Source organism: Microcebus murinus, chromosome 12 (assembly GCF_040939455.1).
Source record: "Microcebus murinus isolate Inina chromosome 12, M.murinus_Inina_mat1.0, whole genome shotgun sequence".
Classification (NCBI taxonomy): domain Eukaryota; kingdom Metazoa; phylum Chordata; class Mammalia; order Primates; family Cheirogaleidae; genus Microcebus; species Microcebus murinus.
The window spans coordinates 11,472,316-11,478,119 of record NC_134115.1 but is presented as its reverse complement, the minus strand read 5'-3'; positions in this window follow the sequence as shown (position 1 = coordinate 11,478,119).

Genomic DNA, 5,804 nt, shown 5'->3' with positions numbered 1-5,804 from the left:
TCCCACATGGCCCAGCAATTCCATTCCCATATACACCAAATAACTGAAGACAGGTATTGAAACAAAACCTTGTTATACAACCATTCATAGCACCACTGTTCACAATAGTTAAAAGGCGGAAGCAACCAAAAATGTTGATGAATGAGCAAATAAAGTGTAGTATATCCATACATGACATGTTACTTAGTTATCAAAAGAAATGAAGTATTTAAATATGGTACCATTTGAATAAACTTCATGGAAAATTGTTTAATGGAAACAGTTGATTACTATGAATCTAAAAGTTTCTTTATCTTAAGATTAGTCATGCTATAAAGGCAGTATATCATTTACAAGTTTTATTCTGTGACACATTTCCTGTTTTGCTGTACTTTACATGTGGGAATGCTTATCAAATAGCATGAGACTTTAGTTGGAGGAACAAAGGACTTATTTCACTAAGTAGACTAAAATCTTTACTACCTGGAACTCTTAGAAAAGTAAATGCTTCCAGACTGTAACATTTTCTGGATAGAATTATTTTCTTTTAATAAAAAATCTCCAGATATATTTTTGTGTGTATATTTGTATGTATATAACTTAATTTTAAATATTTTGGATGGAAACACAATATAAATCATATTTTTTTTGTGATTTTTAAACAACATGTAGATAAAATGTAACACTTCCTCAGTGAAAAACAAAGACAAAAGATATCATTACACTAAGTGAAAGAAGCCAGACGCAAAACGTCGCATAGTGTATGAATCCATTTACATTGGATACGTAGAAAAGGCAAACTCATAGAGACAGAAGGCAGAGTAGTGGTTGTCAGGGGCTGAAGGGAAGGGGGAGAAAAGAGGGAAAGGACTCAGAGTCCTTAGGAAACCTCCACTCATGGCAGCACATGTTTCCAATCACTGTCACCAAAGTGTTTTTGCAAGCTTAAGCAATGACAGCCCTGCTTGCGTGTGCCAGTGTTCTGTGATGGTAGCTAGGCCACATTAATGTGTTCTGCATAAAGATTTTGAAGCTGGTTGTGTTTTCTAAACTCATTTCCCTTTTGACTGATAGCATAATCTAAAAGCAAAAGGGAAACCGTCCATCTCTTGGCACAGTGTGTAAAGAGAAAGAAAGAGCTGCTATCACTAGACGCCCCATTTATCCCTGGTCAGTGACCGGCACTGTGAGCACAGGATTCCAGGATGACGGCAAGGGAAGTGGGCCCCACCCTGGGGCGATGGCCCTTTGGTGGTAATGCTGCTCCTGGCCTCAGATGGTTAGGTTCTGAGCACAGGCGATGCCCGCGGCAGTGCCCATGTGCGCCTGTGTCCATGTGCCCTAGAATCCCTGAAGAGTTTGCTTCCTGCTCACAGCTTCTGGTTTCTCCTGGGCTGGCTGTGAGCAGCCTCTCCTCGGGGCCCTGCAGCTGGTGGAGGCCCGGTCCACAGAGAAGACAATGTCTGCAGCACGTAACGAGCACTCGGGCTCCGGACGCCCAGACCACCAGGCCAGATGGCCTGGCCAGAGAAGGCTCGTCCGCTGTTTCTGGCGGCAATTAGTGCCCCAGGTACCAAAGGAGTACAGCTCAGACTGGCGACCCTTGGAGGCCCCTTACTGCTGTTTCTCAGCTACGTACATTTTTTAAGTTTGGGGGATGTTGTGTTCTTCTTCTTTAAAAAAAATTTTTTTTTTTTAATTTTACAAAGTGGTATCATGTCACATCCATTTGCAAAATGCCTTTCTCACCTACCATTACAGCTTGGCCATCTTTCCTGTTTTACTCAGACACTGTGACCGTTAATTTTATGTGTCAACTTGACTAGGCTATTTGGCCAAATACTAGTCTAGAGGTTGCTGTGGAGTTACTGTGAGGATGAGATCACCATTTACAATTAGTTGACTTTAAGTAAAGGAGGTTGCTCTTGATAATGTGAGTAGGCCTCATCCGGTCAGTGGAATACTGAGTTTTCCTGGAAAAGAAGGAATCCTGCCTGGAGCATGTAACATAGAAACCCGGCCTGAGTTTCCAGCACACCCACCTGCCCCACAGGCTTGCCGGCCCCTGCAACCACGTGTACCAGTTCCTTAAAGAAACTCTGAGTGTGTGCGGCGCATGCATGCCTCCTACTGGAGAACCTGACTGATGTACAGACCCACCTTCTCCTTATAAACCCCCCCACTATCTCCTACTTTGCCTTCATATCTTTCTCATGCTTTTTCTCTTCCTCGCAGAAAAAAAAGGAGTTGGTTGGATGTCATTAGATGAAAGTGAAGCCAGAGAGTAAAGAACATGTCAAAAATTATCATCAGGTTGGAAGGAAGTAAAAGGTCTTTAGGGTTCCAGCCAATATATATATTTCTTTCTGCGTTTGTCTATTTTGATGTTAAGAATGTCTTTGCATAAAAATATGGAAGGTATTTATTTCCTTAATCATGAGAGACTGGAGTGGGCTTGTAAGTCCCAACTTATTCAAACTGCTGCCTAGTTTTCCACCTATCAATTCCCACCCTACTGATGGATATTGAAATTGTTCTCGTCTTTTTACTGTTATAAACAATATGTGATTTTTAAAAGGTACTATAGGGTTTTATGCAGATACCACGATCTCAGCCTCCTGGGTCAGAGGGAACTGCACATTTAAACTTGCCAATGTTAACAGACCTGACCAAATTGCCCTCCCAGAAGACTGTGCCCAGAGTCCTCTCCTGGGGGGGCATCTCCCAACACCTTGGGCTCATTTGAAATATCAGTCTTTGTTTTGTTTTTTTTCCAGCATATTATGGGGGCACAAATGTTTAGATTACACATATTGCCTTTGTCCCACCGGAGCTTCAAAAGAGTCCATCCCCAGAAGGTGCACACCACACCCACGAGGTATGTCTATACCCAGCCCCTCCTCCCCCTCCAACCTGCCCAACACCCAATGAATGTTATTACTGTATGTGCACTTAAGTGTTGATCAGTTAATACCAATTTGATGGTGAGTACATTGTGGTGCTTGTTTTTCCATTCTTTGAGACTTCACTTAGTAGAATGGGCTCCGGTTCTATCCAGGATAACAAAAGAGGTGCTATATCACCATTGCTTTTTGTGGCTGAGCAGAACACTATGGTATGCATATACCACATTTTATTAGTCCACTCATGTATTGATGGGCATTTGTGTTGTTTCCACATCTTTGCAATTGTGAATTGTGCTGCTGTAAACATTCTAGTGCAGATGTCTTTTTTATAGAATGTCTTTTTGTTTTGAGTACGTGCCCAGTAATGGGATTGCTGGATCCTTTTTTGTTTTTGTCAATCTGGTAAGTGAAAAGTGGTAAGTTGTTTTATTTTCATTTTCCTGATCATCAGTGAGGCTAACCATCTTCTCATGTGTTTATTGATTTGTGCTTTCTCTTCTGCAAATTGCAGTTTCATATCTTTAGTTTCTCTATGGATAGTTTATCTTTTTCCTCTTAACATGTGCAATTCTTGCTGTTTCACTTTTTGTCATATGTTACAAATATTTTCCCCTTGGCTGTCAATTGTCTTTTAACTTTGTGGCATGTTATTTTGATGTTGTCACATTTGTCTTTCCTTTATATCTGTTGCTTTATATCTTTTGGTCCCATTTAAGGTCATAAATATACTCTCCTTGATATTTCTATAATAGGTTTATAGGATTTTTTATGTTTAATTCTGTAATTCACCTGGGATATATTTTGGGATCTAGCTTTATTTATTTTCCTAAATGACTAGCTAATTATCCTAACACTAGTCATGCTTTCCCACCAATTTGAAACAGCTTGTTTTCTTCTTCTTTTTAAAAAAGTACCTATTAACATGGTCCAATGGCTTTTATCCTTTCGATGTGTTAATGGCTCTGCATTCCAGTTGCTGACGCCCATCTGCCCAAAGTCCAACTTGAGACCCCTTCTTCCATGGATGGTCCCACGTTCCCCAAGTGGGGCCAGACCTGTACCCTGTACTCTTTGGGAATCCTTGAGAATGGAAAGAACAATTAGATTTCTCCTGGGGCAGACACAATCATTTAAATTGGAAAGGCAATGGGGAGGGAAGAGGGTCTCAGATCACTTAGGCAGAGAGCCCAACCAATGATCTTTCTGGACTCTGCCTGTAAAATGTCTGGTAACCAAGGCATTGTTGCACTGATGCCCTCGAATGTTTGATATGATGGGTAGCCTCTGAGAATGGAATGAGAGTCCCAACCTCTTGCTTAGTACCCTGTCCTTGCATTTGACCTGCGGGGACCCAGAGTCTCAGCTTTAAGAAGAAAGTATATGAACGGCCAATGCATCTTCCCTGAGATCTACCACGTCCACCAAAGGAATGTAGGCCATGACTGAAGGTGCTGCTGATCGGCTTGGCTTCCAACAAGACCTGCTCCTCCTGGTGGGTACTCTTGACACTACACGCTGCAAACTCACGGAGCCAAGGTATTCATAAGATATTTTGAAGTGAAAATTTCAGCTCAAGACTTTGGGATATAAATCTTAGATAAAGTGCCCAAGAAAGTATTAAGGGCTCATTGTTTAGAATCACAATTTTTCCTACAAAAAGAAAAATCTTTGTTCGTTTCTGGGAAGATGAAAAAGTTTTGATTATGTATTAACATTTTGCTGCATCTGCTACAGCTGCCAAGCCATGGTGCACTGAGGAACAATGTTGAGTATAGAATTATACATAAGCCGAAGCATGCCTGCAGGCTGTGCAAACCGCCCTGCCCACGGCTAACACGGGAAAGGCGGGCCTTGCTTCCGCCCACGGCTGCTCTGAGCCCTTCCCCCCTCCCCACAACACCCCTTTTTCCCTTTATCTAAGTCATTACTGTAATAGAGTTTCTCATGTTGAATTATTCTTGAATTTCTGGATTAAGTCAGACTTTATCCTGATGGATCTTTGTTTTAAATGCTTTGGGATTTGATTTGTTAATATTTCGTTAAGAACGTTTTGGTCTTCAGGTCGTTAGACATTCAGAGCAATTCTTGTTAAACCAAGTTGAGATTTTGGATGCATAAGCCATCCCCTCCCTAATCTTGACATAGGTTGGACACCTAAAGAGTCATTTAACCAGTAAACTCTGGTTAGGCACTGGGATAGTTTAAACATTTCCCCCAAAACTGAAAATGCAAGGTTAAGGGGTTGAGAAAAGTAGATAATTCATTTTTAAATATTAACTCCATTTAGTATCAGGCTCTGTCAACAGGTGACCACATGTTTTCCATTCAAACAGTGACTGGTCATCCAAGTTACAGATTCCTAAAAAAAGGGTCCATCAGAAATTTCAGAATTTAATAGCTGTGAGATTTCTAACTTGAAACTTATTCAAAACAAGAGACAAAAACTCTTCTAAGAAATTAATTCACTCTACCCAAAGAAAAAGAAATCAATGTATCAAAAAGATACCTACACTCGAATGTTTATTGCAGCACTACTCACAATAGCAAAGTGTCCCTCAGAGGAGGATTGGATAAAGGAAACATGGCATATATACACAAGGTAATAGAATTCAGCCATAGAAAATAATGAAATCGCACCTGTTTCAGCAACACTGGTGGAACTGGAGGCCATTATCTTAAGTGAAACAAGTCAGACGCAGAAAGACAAATACTGCATGTTCCCACTTATAAGTGAGACCTAAATAATGTGCCCACATAGATGTAGAGTATGGAATGATAGACGATGGGACTTGAAGGGTGGGGAGGTGGGAAGGGGGTATATGAGGAGAAATTATTTAATGAGTACAACATATGTTATTCCGGTGATGGATACCCTAAACGGCGTGACTTCACCACTACACAATCTAGGCATGTAACGAA